Source organism: Desmodus rotundus, chromosome 3 (genome assembly GCF_022682495.2).
Source record: "Desmodus rotundus isolate HL8 chromosome 3, HLdesRot8A.1, whole genome shotgun sequence".
NCBI lineage: Eukaryota > Metazoa > Chordata > Mammalia > Chiroptera > Phyllostomidae > Desmodus > Desmodus rotundus.
In genome coordinates this window covers 132,506,758-132,525,794 of record NC_071389.1, presented here as the reverse complement: position 1 = coordinate 132,525,794, position 19,037 = coordinate 132,506,758, and the positions used below count along the sequence as shown (strand labels likewise).

Genomic DNA, 19,037 nt, shown 5'->3' with positions numbered 1-19,037 from the left:
CCAGTGAGAAATGAAGAATACACTAGCTGAAATAAAGAACAATTTACATAGAAATAACAGTAGAGTGAATGAAGGCAAGAATCAAATCAATGATGTGGAACATAAGGAAGCAAAAAACAACCAAGCAGAACAACAAGAAGAAAAAAGAATCCAAAAAAAATGAGGATAGTATAAGCAGCCTCTGGGACAAGAGCTTCAACATTCATATCAAAGCAGTGCCAGAATGAGAAGAAAAAGAACAAAAAATTAGAAATCTATTTGAAAAGATAATGAAAGAAAACTTCCCTAATTCGGTGAAGGAAATAGACATGCAAGTCCAGGAAGCACAGAGTCCCAAACAAGATGGATGCATAGAGGCCCACTCCAAGACACATCATAATTAAATGCCAAAGTTTAAAGATAAAGAGAGAATTTTAAAAGCAGCAAGAGAAATGCAGATAGTTACCTACAAAGGAGTTCTCATAAGACTGTCAGCTGATCTCTCACAAGAAACTTTGCAGGCTAGAAGGGACTGGTAAGAAGTATTCAAAGTGGTAAAAAAGCAGGGACCTACAGCCAAGATTGCTCTACCCAGCAAAGATATCATTTAGAATGGAAGGGCAGATAAAGTGCTTCCCAGACAAGGTATTACTGAAGGAGTTTCCCATCATCAAGCCATTATTATATGGAATGCTAAAGGGAATTATGTAAGAAAAAGATCAAAACTATGAACATTAAAATGGCAATAAATCCACAACTATCAACAATTGAAGCTGGAAAGCAAACTAGGCAAACAAGCAGAAGAGAAACAATCATAGATATGGAGATCATTTGGAGTGTTACCAGTTTTTGAAGGGGGAAGGAGGAGAATGGGGAGAAAGGTGCAGGGATTAAGGAATGCAAATTGGTAGGAACATAATAGACACAGGGATGTTTCCTTAACAACAGTACAGGAAATGGAGAAGCCAAAGAACTTATATGCATAACCCACAGACATGAACTAAGTGGTGGCGGGGGGGGGATTGCCAGAGGGAATGGGGGTAACTGGGTAGAGAAAGCCAAAGGAGAAAAAAATGGGACAATTGTAATAGCACAATCAATAAAATATATTTTAAAAAATAAAAATAAAAATATCTTGGAAAGATAGCAAAAAAAAATCTTCAAATGAACCACTCACCATCTCTAAATTTCACAGATGAAAAAGTAAACTCAGAGGATACCAATAAATGGTAATTTTTTAAAAAGAAGAAAGAGGAGAATGAGAAGGAGAAGAAGTAAACTCGGAGGTGCTAAGTAGCTTGCCCAATATCATGGAGCCCAAAGAGACCAGAACTCAAGTCTCTTAAGTCCCAGCCTAATATTCTAAGAACAAAATATAAAGTCAATGGGAGAAATTATTAGGATTCAGCCTTTCAGATTTAAGATGTACTGATTAGTGAAAAAAAGTGCAAAACCACAATACATATAATCTCAGTTCTGCTTTTTAAAAACTTATATGGTGGAGTGAGTGAAGGAGGAAGTGGGACAGGAGGGAGGGAGAGAAAGGTAGGTAGACAGATTCGGGGTTCTGAACGATTCATTCATTTAACTAGAAATAGGAAACAAATCAAGTGTCAATAGCAGGAAAACAACTAACCACCAAAAAAATCCAGAAACACACACAACAAAATAAATATGTGGGCCTCTCCTTTCCTTGTCCTCAGATGCACTGAAGCAGTGTCCTTTGGGAGTCTATCACGGTGTCCGGCTCTTAGAAGAATTCTGGGGAGGGGGATGGACTTCAGGCCCGGTAGAAATGGTATAACCTCTCACAGGAGGCCAGTGGAGAAGAGGGAGAATTTGAGCAACTGAGTGCATTAGCAACAGAAAACTTTGAGTTCCTGCAGCTGTTGTATTTTCCAGTGAGCACATGCTGATGTAGAGATCACAATTTTGTTTATGATATATTGCCACTTGTGACAACATAGATGGTTCTTGAGGCTATCATGCAAAGTAAAATAAGCCAAAAGGAAAAGGACAAGAAACATATGATTTCACTCATATGTGGGATAGAAAATAGAAAGCAACAAATGAGCAAACAAAATCATAGACTCACACAACAGTATGGTGGTTACCTAAGGGGAAGGGGGGTTGGGTTGAGAGAAGAATTAAGAGGGTAAACGAGGTCAAAAATATGGTGACAAAATGAGACTAAATTCTGTGTGGTGAAAACAGTGCAATATACAGATGTTGTATTATAGAACTGTATACCTGAAACTTACATAATGTTGTTACCCAATGTTGCCCCAATAAATTTAAATACATGCATACATACATACATACATACATACATGGGGGAAAATCTTTTCTTTCTTTACAAAATTTTAGACAAGCAAATACACATATCACCCAGAAAAGAAAATGCATCTCGAAATGGCTTAGCCTCAGTCTCCCTCTCTCCACCTCTCCTCCTGTCCCTACTCGTGTGTGTGCACACACACACTTCCCAGAGATTTTAAGATGTAATTGGGGTTGACCTTGAAATTATCTTCATTTGTCTTCACATAAAATGTGGTCTTCCTTTTAGAATAGCATAACATTAACATGTTAGACTAATTCTAACAATTGAGGTAGTTAAACAAGTAAATGTCTGACTATAAAATGCATTTAAAGACATTTTCCTTTAGGTACATAATAATAATAGAAAGTCAATTAATGTAATTGAATATTTGTAATTTAAAAATTATTTTCATATAAATGCATATTGCTAAGGCAGTTTTTAATCATGTGAAAAACAGCATTCTTGGTAGACTAAACATCCTGAACCCCCTTTCCATAAGTTTATTATCACACTATGGCATTCTCTGCAAGATGGGTAAAGACACTGCTAAACTAGAGCTCAGTCCTCTAGGTAAATTATGAATTTCAAAATCAATAGGTCTGAACAATGAGATTTTATTATACAGTTCTCAGTAGAATCATATGCTGGTTAGCTGCCCCTCAAAGCTATTTTGATTTCTCATAGTTTTTGAATATTAAATATCTATAAAATATATTTCCTTCCCTCCTCTCCCCATGTCCTTCTCGACCCGCTGAAAGCTGGTGTCCACCTTGGCAATTCTACTCCAAATACACAGAGATCACTCACTGTCAGAGTTAATGCTTACTTCCCCACGCCTTTATTCAAGGACTCTCTGGAACCTGGTGTTCCCTCTAACCAATCCTTTTTTTATGCTTTCACAAGCTTCCCTCACTCTGTCCAGGATTTTGACACTAAAATATCTCAGGCTTTCGCTCTATTGCAGCCTCTTCTCTTCCTCTCACTTTCAACTATCGCCTTCATGCAGTACTACTGCCTGTCCACACCACCAACCCAGCACTTTCTCCTACACTCAAAAATCATATAGCTAATGATCTGCCAGAAAGATTCAAAAACTTTAGGGTACACCAGAAGCAACTGGAGAGCTTATCCAAAATCAAATTTCTGAACTCTGCCTCCAAAGCTTCTGAATCATTAGGTTTGGAAAGAACCCAAGAACCTGCATTACTAATAAGTTTCCAGGTGACACACCCTTTGAGAACCACTGACTTACAGATTGCTCCCTTGGAAAAGCCACAGGTACCTTAATTTCAACAGGACCTAATGGATCTCCCAGCTTTTACCATAGTCACCTCCAAACCATTCTCTACACAGCATCCAGAGTGATCATTGTAAACGTGATCATTTCCTGGTCCTTTATTTAAAATATTCTAATGGTTTCCAAGGAATCTTAAAATACAAACCAAAATCCTTAACATGGTTTATCAAGCCTTGCCTGACCCAGTCTTTGCCTATTGCACCATATGCTATCATTCTCTCTTTTTTTACACTCCAGCCACAGTGGACTCTTTCAGTTTCTGGCAAAAGCTACGGTATTTGCAGTTCCAAGATATTTCAACAAGATGTGCTGCTGGAAATATTTTTTCCTCAGCTCAAGTCATCTTCCTTGCCCCCTCTCCATTAGGTCGGCAAATTCTTATATCCCCTTATAGTTCTTAGCACTTTCCACAATGGTGATTACACAATGAATTGTGCAATTAGCAGTTTACTCTCTGTTCCTCACCCTTCCCACACACACAAGCTCAAAAAAGTCACATGTCTATCTAGATCCCATTGAATTTTCAGCCCCTTGCATAGTGACTTGCACTTAAATTATCTGTTGAATTAAATATGTCTTGTTACATTTAATTATTTTGAAACCTCAAAAGGAAAGGTATTATTTAAAAGGGACTAGATATGTTTTTCTAGCATTCTGTACTGCTTACAAATGAGGAAGCTTCATTAGACTCCACAATTCTGGGAGTTTGAGAAAAATAATACCTTAAAAAGATAAAATAAAATTTTCCTATCACAAACTCTTCTGTGCAACAAGATATATAGGTATATTATTGTTTATTATCTGCACCAACAGAGTACAGCACTGATTTTCAAAAGCCATTCAGTAATAAGTGTATAAGGCAGACTAAGATAATTTTTGCAAAAAAAATAATAATTTACTTGTAAAACTGCATCAAAGAGTACTCACAGGCTTAGCAACAGAAGTGGTTTTAGATCATGCTAAGAAGTAAGATGGGGTAGCTGCCTGGGATTAACCCTCAACATGAATAACCATAACCACAAATTTCATAATAAATATGAATATAACCAAGAATTAAAATATTATGCATATAACCAAGATTTAAATTATTATGTAAACACATAATCTACAGGTTCTGATCTCCTTTAAAACGGAAAGAATACCTGCCATCTATAATTCATTTGCCAACTCTTTTTCTCTGAAGTACAAGCTAAATTAGCATAGCACTGGCCTAAGTGGCAAACACAACAGATATAACTATCTTAAGATGTAATTTTAACTAATATAGCAGAATTTACATACAAATAAAGGTTATCTTCATTCTACTCATTTTTAGAAACCATTTCACGTTGCCACCACACAAAGCAATTTTGGAACTCCTCGTTTCTAATCACTTTCTTAACTACCTTCTAGGTTTCATTCCTTTGGTTACTGCTTCTATTTAACTGAAATAGCATTTCTCAATTTGATCCTTAATTTTATATATGATATGCAGTTCAGAATGACTTCCCACTTTTTCCAAATACCAATCCATTCTCAAAAGATGTCATTTGCCACCATAAAATGTAGGTTAAAAAAATGAAGCTGAAGGCACTTAAAAAATGACAAAGGAATTGTTCCAAAAGTGTTTTTTGTCCAGTCACACTACTGAAATAAATTCAAGCTAATTCTTAGACACATAAATTCTAGCATGTTTATTTAAAAACTGGTCATATTTCTACTTTGGGCACTACTCATAGGTATGAACCCTGACTTCTGTGTTTTTTCTAAATAAGAGATCCTGTAATGGAAAAGTACATTTACTATAAACTACACACTAAGACATGCAACAAAGAATAAAATCTGGTGGTCTACTATAGCAGCACAGCGTGGGAGATAGTTTAGTATACAGAAAAGATCATGTGTGTAAAATGACACAGGCCAAGGTTCAAATTCTTGCTAGGTCTCTTATTAGCTACATAACTAAGAACGTTACTTGAACATGGAGTCTCCACAACATGAATACTTCCATCTGTAAAATGGGAATAATGTCATCTATTTTAGGGATATTATAAGGATTATATTACATAACATATTATTTTATTTGAATTCTAGCCGCTAACATTTTCAAGGGTAATCCTCAAAAGAACCCAAGAGACTATCTGTTCCAAACTCTCCATTTTACTGAGACCCACAGAGACCAAGTGGTTGCCAAGGCCACACTACTACTTAACAGGGAAAGACAATACTTCTGGCAGGTTCCTTATTTTGCCAGTGCGTCTATTTACTAAATCAGTTGGTGTTTGTACTTCTAGGTTGCAAGTCTGTGACAGAGGGTCTCAAAGAGAGTTTCTGAGACAGTAATAAATCAAGGCTACCAGATGCTAATAAATCAAGGACAGTGCTAGCAAGTATGATACTGGCACTCATATAGTAATAATCTAGTCTTATATGTTAATTTACAGCTAAAACTACCTGATTCTGTATAATTTTCAGTTTTCTTGAAAGATCCTTTTCTAAGAATAGTATGAACATTGTTTTAAATCAAGGTACTAGAAAAAAAATGGATGTGTTTCTCATTTATTAAATATGTAACTGGTTATAATAAACCAAAAGAGTTACCCAGTTTCCTACAAGTAAAATTCATACCCATGCTTAAACCAAGGATTCTTTATTAAAGGATCAAAGCTTGAAATGAAAGATCTCAAGTTAATTCAAGACAATCTAAGGAATTTTATTATTACTTTTCTTACTCAATCTCAAAAGCAATTTCTTCATATTTTAATACAGATTAAGAATAGCTATCTTGAACATGAAAGAAAAATGAGTATTTGAGTGCCTCACTCTGGCCTAGATGCTTCTGGGTTTTGAATTCTAGGTATAAATTACCACAACCAAAGTACTCATCATCTTTAATTTATCATGCAAGTAACCAAGACATAATTACACTTCTGCGTGCCAGTTCAAAAAGGATCTATGAAAACCGACACAATGTTTAATATTTGAATTAAGACTGACTACCAAAAATGAGAAACCATGGATATAACTCTTATATTGAAAGCCTGTTCCTAAAAGAAAACTGATCCATATAAAAATGAAAAAATCTTAGAGAATACAAAAAAAATCACACATTTTCTCAATTTAATTAAAATCAAATTTGTCTCAGTCACAAAATGTATCACTGATTAATTTCAACTTCGAGTTTAAAGAAGCTAATCACTACTGGGAATTAAGAAGAAGCCCCAAATAAACAAGACCTTTCTAGTTACAATGCTAAATATATTAAGTAATCAATCTCTTTAAATGAACCTCTAATTTTACAGAAGACTTTTTCATCAATAATGACAGGGTATTGTTTTTTCAATTCCTACATCCTAATCATAAATTATTGGGGATATAAAAACCGTAACTTCCCAAATAATGAATCTTTTGAAAACAGCCAAAATATTATCTATAAATGCTGAAGATTCTATTTTAAAGTTTCAGGAACAATGAAAAAAAGGATCAAGGCTATAAACATAATAAAAGCAATAAAGGATATTGTAATGAGCCAGTCACAAAGGAAATTAATCATGACAACAGATATCTGAAAATGCTTAGAATACATGAAAAAGGTAAAGCAAGAGACATCTAACTACTATCTAATCCAATTTCTGGATGCTAAAATCAACAGTTTCACAGAAGATAAAGTTCACAAAATATTCAGTGAATAGATGTCAACGGCATTAGAGAATATTTACAACTTTGAATTTCTCTACATTATGCAAATACAGAAATTTCACAAGAGCCCACTTATTTTCTGAGGCTTCTTAAAATTTCAAATAAGTATGTACTATGAAGGTTCTATAATATCTTATATAATCAGGCCAAATCTGGGAGTTTAAGCCTACCAAATTACAACTCTTCTGTCAGGATTTCAACTTCAAAATAGTCAGCATTTTTAGAATATGGATTGCAAAAATTTCTGATTGCAGAAGAATTATAATTTCAATCATAAAAGATACACACTCCAGCAGTTGAAACCATAGCTGTAGAAAAAAGAACTACAATGTCTCTTGAGAGAAGAACTGAACAAGATTAATAGAGAGATGCAACAATATTATTGGAAGAGAGGGGGAAAAATGGATAAATTTAAATTTAGTTGCCTAGGGTAATTTATAGGCAATAACTATGAAGCCTGAGCATTCAGGAAAGGTGACTGGGAAATAAAATCACAGTAAGTTAAAGAAAGTTTAGAACAATGCCTGGAAATTTTGAAAAATATAAAATGAAAAAAGGAGCTGAAAATTAAGGCCCTCAATAAGCTAGCTAGACAATCAAAGCTCAAAATTTAAAGTGTCAAAGTTTATAAGGCAGAAGAGAAGGAAAAGGAATAGTGAAAAATATCAGTAAGTAATTAAACAAATTAGCTATAACTATGAAGGCAGAGTAAATAAAAAAGAGTAACACCTCACCAGTCTGGACCCAGTTAATAGGTATAATAATTAAGAATTCTAAACTATCAAAATGTCACAAGAGCCACAAGCTTAAAGGTAACATACCATTCTCTAGAGCAAAGTCACTATTTTATGCACAATTCTAAATGGACGCATTCAATTTCCAAGTAGCAAACTAAAAATGGCAAGTGAATCATAATGACACGTACAAGTTGAGGTTGATGACAAGCAAACAGAAAAACTAAGAAGCAAACAAGAATTCAAAAGAATAGAAGTTTTAGGACCAGTTGGCATAAAGACACACACACACGTATACAAATCAACAGTGAAGTAACGTCACTGTATCAACATCACAATTTCCATGACTAAACCTGCATTAACAAAAAATATAGTTCAACAGTTATGAGCCTTCTGTTTAAGAAGCTACAAAAGGACTCCAATAAAAGATAGTGGACTGAATATAAATTTTCTTGCCAGTTACTCCAGATACTCCACTGCAGTTAAAAACAATTCATATAGAAAGAAAGAAAGAAAACCGTAAGAGCAAAGACATTAAAATTGGGGATAAGAGGGAATTCAACAAACTTCTAAAAGATGAAAGTAGATGTGAAATTGACACAAGAAGCAGAGAAACCCACAGCCTCCTTTTACCCTTCACGAGTGATGCAAAACAGTGGGAACCCACATGGCTGACAAAACCTGGGAAGCGTGATTGCAAAGTAATGGTACAGCAAAGGGCAAGAATAGGGAGGGGCTAAAAATAGGAGAAGTAAATATTACTTGATTGACTGTATAAGGGACAACTACATTTCCCATCCCCCATTTCCAAGCAGTATCTAAACAACTGACACTTACTGCCAGGCAAAACGATAAGTTGGCTTTTATTAAAGAAAGTGAATGACTACCTAAGTAGGGAAAGATAAGTAGGGATGCTGGGACACAGTAAGAAACCTGTCACATCTGACATTTAGAGGACCCACAATCTGGAAGCTAGCTCCCCTCCCTCTTACCCTAAAACAATGCTTGCCAATTGACAGTCCCTAACCTGTACTGCCCTGTCCCCTAAGTATTCCAGTCAGAAGTTCTACTCAAAGGAAAAACCTAATAGGGAAAACAGTCCAAGGAACAGGGTGAGAAAGGACAGACCCAGACCAGAAACCTAGTCCTTTTTTTTGGGGGGGGGGGGGAGAACATGAATAGAAAACCAAGGATCACCAGGCATGTAAGAAAACCTTAGCATTAAAAAGAATGACTACAAAACAAACATAATAACCGACCAGAGAAGAAGAGGAGACAACTAAGGAAACACAAGATACCTTTTAAAAATGTACTTTATATATTCTGAGACTAAAGAAAGTATTACAACATAAAACAAGAATGGTAGAAAAAGAAAAAAAAAGAACAAGAAAATTCATAGGATATCCTCCCCCCACAAAAAAAAAATCAGCCAGAAACTATAGGAGAAAAATACACTAAACACAGAGCAAAGAGAATCACAAAATACGAAAGTAAAAATGAGACAAGGAGAATCAATTCAAGAGAGATAACATCAGCTTATTAAAGAGAAAACAAGCAAAAAAGAAAATGATGGGAAGAAAGTATCAAAGACAATAGAGGAGAATTTCCTAGATTGAAAGAAGAATCTGATTCAGACAGTAAGGGCAACTGAGTGCCTAGAACAAGTAACTGAAACAAAACCATCTGTATACGTCATTATGACTTTGTAGCAGGAATACAAAACAGAGAAGATCCTAAAAGCCTTCAGACAAAATAAAGAAAATATCTTAAAAGCATAGAGAATTAGATGACATACGGCTTCTATGAACCATCCCTGGATGCCAGAAAACCACCAAACAATGCTTTCAGGGTTCTAAAGGAAAATTATCTGCAACCTACAATGTTGTATCCAGCCAAACTATCAGTCTAATGTGAGAACAGAATGAAGACATTTTTGTACACTGAATAAATCAAAGTTTGCCTCTCAAACACACTTTTTTTAGGAAGGTACTTGAGAATGTAATCCAGAAAACAAGATCAAGTACATTAAAGAAAAAAAAGGAAGACCTGTAAGTGAATGGATCCAATGTTAAGAGTACACTGAAAGGAAAGGAGGTTTCAGAAAGAGACCCAAAACAAAAGCAGTCCAAACTGAGACAGAAATGCAGGCAATTCCAGATAAACAGGGAACACAGTGCGACAGATACTATGCTCAGAAGTCTGGGATGGGGGCAGAGGGACTGAGAGACTATGATGAAAGCAGCCAGTACAAGAAAAGGGGGCAATTGGAAACAGCAAGAAAACAGAAAGTCATGTCCAATTTTTTTTTAACTCAATGGCTAGGGTTTGAGTAACTGATAACAAATAAAATAAAATCTACTGAAGCTTGATGCTATCGACATTTTTCCTCAAGTGGCCCATGGGCTGCTTAACACGATCTGCAGGAAAGCAGTCACAATCTGCTAAGCACACTACCTGGCCCAGCATTACATAACATGTACATAATCCTAATAGCAAAACTATTCACTGGCTTTCATCACTTAGTGAGAATCTAAGGACATGACAGCTGGGGTTATTTGGGTAGAAGGATAGGAGAGGGATATGTTTATTTAGGCAATAAGAAGTATAGCTACCAGTTAAGAAAGAGAAGAAGAAAAAAAGGAAATACAGATGCCTAAATTGATAAATTAATAGAAATGTGGATAAACACTTAATAGAAACTAGTATATTTCATAAAAACAACATAGCTCTCTTTGTTGCATATTCATAAATAAGCCTCCCCCATGAACTCTACCCATCTCCTAAAAGGGGAAAAAGTCCTATAATTAAAGATAACTTTCTTTCAGTTTAAAATACTTTCAGGTTAACTCAGTTTTTAAGACAGAGGTTCTCTACCAAGGGTGAGTTTGTCCCCAAAGGGACATTTGCAATGTCTGGAGACATTTTTGGTTGTGTAACTTGGGAGGGCAGTATTAGCATCTAATTATTAGAGAACAAGGACGCTGCTAAACATTCTACAAGGCACAGGCAAGCCACTCACAAGTAGCTAGCCCAAAATGTCAACAGTGCCAAGCTGAGAAACCCTGCTTTAAGGGAACTCTTCAGATTTTACAGAAAACATTTTGTCATTTTTCTCTGCTCCTCATTCTAATGATGGCACGCGGTCATAGAGAAAAGCTTCTGTGGGCACAGGGATTGTAGTGATCGGTGTGAATGCAGACCTGAGGACTGCCCTTTGGGTCCTCCCGGCCTCTGAGGTTTGGCCACTGGCCCTCACTGAGTCATAAAGGCATATGCTGATGTATATGTTGGAACAGTATCCCCTTAGGGATTTCCTAACTTGGTCCCACCTCAGCTCCTGATGATACGAATATCCTTAGGGCCTCAATGGCCTCCTCTATGCAGCCCATGCTTATAGCTAAGGCAACCCTAGCTGCCCAACAAATAAACCCCAAATTTTCAGTCATTTCACATAATTAAAATTTCTCATTAAAGTTACAGTCTGGTGTGGTGCTTCTATTTGTTGCACGGCTTTCTCCCACATGGTAATTTAGGGACTCTAGATCCTTCCAAACTTATGGCTTTAACATATTATAAGAGCCCCAGCCTCTGCATCTGGCCTATGCAAGGGAAAACAAGAACACTTCAACCCACAAGTTACAACATATTTCAAATTCACATTCCAATGGCAAAACCTAGTCACATGGCCCCACTTCAATGCAGGATGGGAGGATGGGGGTAGAGGAGAAAATGACTGAGAAATGCATTCCTGGCTGAGCAACCCCTTCCCAGTGTAAACTACATGAGGAAACACAAACTATGGTGTGGTCGAGCTGAATCTGCCACAGTCGCCCTCCCTAAGACCTCTTTGGCATGGCCCCTCCCTTCACAGTAGTAGCCTCAGGACAGGCTTGCTGGCTCTCTGCTAACTTCTACTTCCTTCACTATGATTATGTGAGCACTTCCATACCACGTAAGAATCTCGGAAAACTCACAGGATGCACCTCTGGGCCTCATTCTGACTAAATACACCATTTTCCTCTCCTGCAGCCACCTCATGTCAGCGTAGGACCACAGGGCAATAAGCTAAATAAATGGTAAGTAGCTGTACAGGTTCTGAATGTAAGCAGTCGTGTTCTATAGCCTGTACTAATCTGCCTCCCCATACTTCTAAAATAATAGGTAGTAAGAGATTCTTCCCATCATCCTCAATGAACATTTATAAAGGATCCATACATATCTTGCAAAACAGCCTGGGAACTATTACAAATACCCCACTATGGTACATTGTACTGTTTTCTTTACTTCTGGATTGCTAATCTTAAATGTTATTGTCAAAACAATAGGCAAAAGTATACAGTAAGCAATGCTAGTCCTCAGAAGTCCTCCACTTTCCTGTGTACTTGAACAATGTACCTGTGCCCTCACGTCCAAGGCACCCTACCTCATTACTCTAACCCAGCTCTCTCCCCAGACCTACCAATTTCCCAACCCCATCAAAACATACCTACACAGATTTTGTCATTTCCACAGGGGTCTGAGCCTTCTTTGTTAGAAACTGTATAATCTGATAAACTATTATGCTTCTGCTAATGTGTGGCATTTGGCAGTCAAAAACCAAGTTAGTTTAATGGTGGAAAATTCAGCAGCAGGAGGCTTAAATAAACTTAAATGACTTAGATTGGTCATGGAAAAAAAGGATAGATTTCATTACATGTATTTGTGTCCCTCGAATAGAGTACATAATAAACATCCACACCAATTAAAAAAAATTAAGGTATTCATTTTAAAAACTGGAACAAGCCACCTTAAATACTATAACTAACATGTTCTTATATTTCCAGTAGACCCTAGAATTTCCTAGTGAGAAAATGGCAACTGAATAAATATGAAAGAATTATTTGACTTAATATATTTTTTAAATTAAAAAAAATGGGATGTCAAATACACACAAAATGGAAAAAAAAATGAGGCTATGTGCCATCTTATTACAAAGTGGACTTTCATCAGATCATAGTCAAAGCAGTCTCACAAATATCCTAAGGTCAAGACCTGTTATAAGGGGTATCGGCAAATAAACTATACGAGTCAGTATAATTCATTGGTTGAAAGAGCTTTGAAGTCCAAGATCTCCTTAAACTTCAAATTCAAATCCTTTTGCTAGACCCCACCACCTGGGCAGGAAGGCTACAAAGGACAAGAAAATAGCCTCATTTGAGGGGAGGAAGGAGGTCACTGTGAGGAATAAATATGAGAACATGTCAAGTAATTTTAAAGTGCAACGTGGGTTAACAGTCACAACATATTAGCTGTTATTATGATGATGATCAGCCATTCCTACTAACACAACTTTGGGAGCTATAACAATCTCTCTTTGAATCTATCGAGTTTTTAACAACCCTAAATCAAAAAGTTTCTCCTTATTCTGAAAACTCTTCAAGCTCTAAAACTATTTCCTCTTTTTTTTTCAGTCCTTTGTGAATATAGAAGATATATTTTATCTGGGTAACTGACCTCTTTACCATTTTGAGACTCAGACTCTTTTTAGTCTTTTTATAGTAAAAATCCCTTCCAAATATTACACTAACAATAGACTACTCCATGGGTTATAAACACTACAGAGACTTCACAAAGTATAATAAAATTTTGATACTCATAAAAGAACAAACAGCTACTGGAACAAAAAGTTTAGAGAAGAAATTATACAGAGGTCTCTTAGCCTGCTCAAAAAATACTAAGTTTTTTACATGACTCCACTCCAGGAAGACAAACAATCTAATTAAAAACGGGGCAAAGGAACTGAACAGACACTTCTCCAAGGAGGACATACAGAGGGCTGACAGACATATGAAAGGATGTTCAGCATCACTAGCCATCAGGGAGATGAACATTAAAACCACAATGAGGTACCATCTCACACCGGTCAGAATGGCCATCATACACAAATCAACAAACAAGTGCTGCAGAGGTTGTAGAGAAAAGGGAACCCTAATACATTATTGGTAGGAATGAAGACTGATGCAACCACTGTAGAAAACAGTATGGAATTTCCTCAGAAAACTAAAAATGGAACTGCTATTTGACCTGGTAATTCCACTGCTGGGATTATACCCTAAGAATCCTGAAACACCAATTCAAAAGAACCTATGCACCCCAATGTTCATAGCAGCACAATTTACAATAGCCAAGTGCTGGAAGCAGCCTAGGTGCCCATCAGTAAATGAGTGAATCAAAAGACTGTGGTACATTTACACAATGGAATACTATGCAGCAGAAAGAAAGGAGTTCCTACCCTTTGCTACCACATGGATGGAACTGGAAAGCATTATACTAAGTGAAGTAAGCCAGGCGGTGAAACACAAATACCATATGATCTCACCAATAAGTGGAAACTAATCAACAAAACAAACGAGCAAGCAAAATAAAACCAAAATAAAACCAAAGACACTGAAATTAAGAACAAACTGACAGTAACCAGAGGGGAGAGGGGAGGGAAGAAACTACAGGGGGAAGAAGGGAAAGGGTGGTCAAAGAACATGTATAAAGGACCCATGGAAAAAGCCAAAGGTGAGTAGGACTGAGGGTGGGACAGGGAAAAGTGGTGGTGGGAAAATGGAGACAACTGTATTTGAACATTAATAAAAAAAATTAAAAAAGAAAGGATAAATGAAAACCTGCAGTTTTTAAAAATAAAAGTGAGATTTCAAAATTAAAAAAATACTGAGTTCTAAAATAAAGCACAACAGGTAGAGCTCCTTCATAGTTTACAATCACTCAGATCACTAGAAAATATAGAGAACTTTTTTGGTAACTTTTCTTGTTAATAGCAGGAAAATCCCATTTCTTCACAACAATGAAGAGACAGATGGCATGACAGGCAAGAGCAATTTCTTCAAAAGCAAATTCTGTAGAGAAGAAAAGCCTAAAGGCTCAGATTTTTCAGCCATACATATCCCTTACTTGAGGCTTTAAAAATCTGAGGGGTCTACCATTCTTTGTGTTAATATTAAGAACACAAGGCTCCTTTCTATTAGAAAACATATGCTTGATTGAAAGAAAACGAAACATCCACATTTTGAAACATGGTAATACCTGGGTCAACTCAAAGTTCAAGTAGATATCGAATTTCTTGATAAATGCACTAAAACAGTTCTTAAAAATCTAAAGACAAAGAAATGTTTTAAATAATTTAATGATTGTTGATTTCTCCTATGTGTTAGCCATTGAGGTAGGCACTTTCATATACGTTATGTAATTTCACTCTCCCAACAAGCATATGGGATAAGATTATTACCCTCCTTTTACTAATGAGAAAACTAAGGCCCAGTTTTTTGCCCAAGGACACTTATTTATTATAAGATGTAATTAGAAATCCGACTCAAATTTTCTGATCCCCAGTTCAATTCTCTTGCTTTCACTGCACCACTGTCACTTTCAAACTCGAGCACCCTAAATCGTAGCTCTTCTCAGATGTGCTAACCTACTTATCTGGGAGAGGCAATAGTTGTGAGAGAAGAAAAATTCTTCCCGTTACCAAAAATAACTCACTCTACTTAATCTGATGTGATTACCAAGTCCCATTTAAATGCTTTGGTTCATGCCGCCTACCGCCTGAGAAAACTTGCTTACCTTCAGATATTATAACCATTTCTGCAAGACCAAACTCAAGAATCACCTCCTCCAAGAAAGTTTCCCTGATTAAATGACCTGCTCCCCTCCTCCTAAGCCAACATCCTTCTTTATCACCTCACGACTTACACAGTATCTACTTCGGACTACATTATCACATATACCTCTTTGTTTTCCAGTCATATGTCTGGAACTACATTTTTTCTTTCAGTAACTATTAAGCATTTTCAGGGTCAATGGTAAGCAAAAAATGGTAAGCAAGGTCCTTGTTATCATGGAGAGATTATATTGTCTGCAACTTTAACAAAGGTAAAAATAACACAAAGGGTAAGGATATGAATTTCCAGGACAAGGATTCCTTCCCTACAAGGTCTCAGAAGAAAGCCTGCAAACTTGATAACATTTTTTAGGCAGAAAAAAAATCCCTTCTATCATGTCCTCCAGGTGACACCCTCAACCTCATGCCTTTGAGAAAATATATGAGGGGGTGAGGGACCAAGGTGGAAGGAAGGAGAGATCTAAAATCTCTCAGGGGGTTCCCACATACTGACATGAAATCTTTATGCTTAAGTCCAGACATCTCTTTCTGTGCCCCATCTACAAGAAAACTATCTTTCAGCCGCAATCGCTACAATCAAGCACCTCCATCAATCTCCTTGCACACAGCCACCTTCATTAATGAAGTACTCAGAGGCTTTTTATGTAACTTGTATTTATGTAATGTTTGTAGGTCATATTCCTAAGAATAAAGGAGAGCGTATGGTCTTCTATTTTGAATCTCCCAATGTCTGGAGATCATTGCTACAAATGTGCTTGGCTTTAAATAGTATAATATAAATATTAAAATATAATACTTCAGATATTGCTATTAGGAAAGAATTTTCCAAAATAGTATTAGAAAGCTACATTTAAGTATCAATTCTTTATTCTGTCTTTCATGCTTCAATACAAGTAATCTGCTCTTAGAGGATTATTTATAAACAAACCAAATTTAAATGTACTAAGAGCATTCCCTAGTTGAAGAAATTCTTCAATCTGTCCTTTAAAAAAAAGACCCTTTTGTAATGAAGATTTTGTAAATTCATAATTTTATCATTTTTTCCTTAAATCAAAACAAACTAAAACATAACCACATTACACAGAATTATATATTTCTTATTTTTTCATGGCTTATGTGTATTTTATTAGTTTTCTTTAGAACTGTATATTTCTTCCCAAAGTATACTTTAAGGTTTTTCAGTTCAAAATGAGCCAAAAAAACTAGATATTGCCAAATTTCTAAGCACCATAAATGTGTTCTAAGAAACATATCTGATTGCCTCTAAAATGTAATAACATTCTAAATGAAAAAATATAATTCCTTTTCACACATCACAGATACAATAATATTATGATTCAATAATAGAAATAAACCATGACCATTTTTAATTAAACAGGCATTTCTAAGCACCTGTGTACAATGTACTGCAGCTCAAACGGTGCAGGTGGAATTTGACCGCAAAGACTTAATCTGCATAATTAAAGACCTAAAAGGTAGTTCTTTTGTTTCATCTGGTCCCTTTCCCAGTACTCTTAACAAGCATGTTGTAGTCGTTCCACACATAGTTGTTATCAAAAAAAGAAGTAACAATATTTGAAATTAGTCATACTTTCAATAGAGGACAGACCTGCATACCCTTACTCTTCCTTCCCCAACCTGTTCTGCAGAACTTGCACGATCTTAATAATTTCATTGCAAAGCAAGTTCTGCAAGCACAGAAACTGACCATAGTCTCTCAGTGTGATCAGCTTAGATGCCTGATGGGATGCAGCAACCCTAACAAGCAATTCACCCATGTTCCTCCACAATCCTTGCTCTCCTTGGAATCCTAAAAAGTCAAAAAATGGTTTAAAATGGTTATTTTAAAAGACCTAAGAGACACTAATTTGAGGCTAAGTTTCAAGGGAAGTTAGTAACACTACCATACACAGGGCAGTTCTAATATTACTCAGACGTCATTTTAGTCTCCCAGCATCAGAAAGGCAAAAACTCCATTAAATTATGTATTTAAATCACACATGCTTATATCATCAGTTAGGTAAGTCTTCTAATCTGTTTAAGAACCCAAATACCTATTACTTCACACAACATCTAGGTAAAATGGAATGAGGTATGCCCCCCAGCGCAGACGTCTCCCAAAGAGTGTTAAATGACTTTTGTGAATGGAAAATATGCATGTACAGTTGCTTCGCCTCAGCCGGTCTTGAGTGGGTGTCTCAATGAACCAAAAGCACACTCCGTCTGTGAAGCTCCTTGGAACCTGATTCCACTCTTGAGAATGGGCTTTGAAACAAACTTTAAATTAAAAGTACAGCAAAGGCTTCGCACTGCTCTCTCGTTACAAGAAGGCCACGGGTACTGAGGTTCAGAGGAACACCACCGAGTCATCCGGCTCTGCAAGGGCGGGTGCAGCCTGCGGCGCGCCGCGCAGCCTCCACCCGGGCTGTCACAGGAAAACCGGAGCCTCGCCCGAACCGCAACGAAGTGACAGCGCCAGCTCTCCTGGGCGCGGGGGCTTCCGGCGAGAACCCGCCGTCCGCCCAAACTTCGGGAGGAGGCAGGCATTCGGGGCGGCTAAAATGCTCCTACCTCCCCCCAGCCCCAGCCGCGGCTTTGTGTGGCTGCAGACGCATTGTGATGGGCCCCAAAACACTCCACCCCCGCCAGCCTTCGGAATACCCCACTGCCAAAGGGGACAAAGGAGCCACAGAGAAACTCCTCGGCGCGGAATGCCCGGAGTCCCCGCCGGCCCAAGCTCAGAACGAGAGGACACGGAGGGGCAGTCGCCGAGGGGTGCGAACCCACCGCTCCCTAACTCAGAAACTCACCCGACACTCACCGATGTGGAGCCCCCGGATTGGCGGGGCTCAGGGGGCCGTTTCTCCCGGGGCCCTGCACACGTCCGGTCCGACCTCAACTTCTCTCCGCTGCTGTCGCCGGCGGCTGGAGGGAAGAGAGCCCAGCGGGCTTTGTCTCGCCGCCGCGGAGGCGCTGCACGCTCGACCCTCCAGGGGTCGAAGACTCGGGCCCCGCAGTCCGCCGGCCCGGGCAGGCCCCCACCGTCCGTCCGTCTTCGGGGAACGGGTGGCGGCGGCTGCCACCGCGAAAGGTAACGCTGCAGCCGTTGGGGTTGCCGCTACCACTACCGCCTGGCCCGGAGCACGTCGCGGCCTAATGTTGTCATCGCCCTTGTCGCCGCCTCTCTGGGCATCCAGAGCCTCCGCGATCCTTCACTTTCGAGCTCCCTCCCCAACCCGTTCCCGCCCCACGGCGCGGGCTCCGGCCACACCCCTTCTCGTCATGTGACGGGGCGCGGGGGGTGGCAGCCTGTAGGCCCCTGCTGCGGGGCGGGCGGCTACCGCGCCCAGCGACGGACAGCAC

General features: G+C 38.1%; 1 protein-coding gene across 8 annotated transcripts in view; it reads right to left on the bottom strand.

Moving 5' to 3' along the window:
- The window catches only part of OSBPL8 (oxysterol binding protein like 8), a 179,621-nt gene extending 160,991 nt beyond the window's left edge, over positions 1-18,630 (bottom strand). For 4 of the 8 annotated variants that reach the window (XM_024579716.3, XM_053921080.1, XM_053921081.1 and 1 more), the window contains exon 1: positions 18,485-18,621. The gene's annotated coding sequence lies outside the window, so the exon portion shown is untranslated. Of the gene's footprint in view, positions 1-18,484 lie in introns of all 8 variants that reach the window. The other 4 variants (XM_024579717.3, XM_045187331.2, XM_045187329.2 and 1 more) reach the window with 3 other exon arrangements.
- Positions 18,631-19,037: the final 407 nt, after the last annotated feature.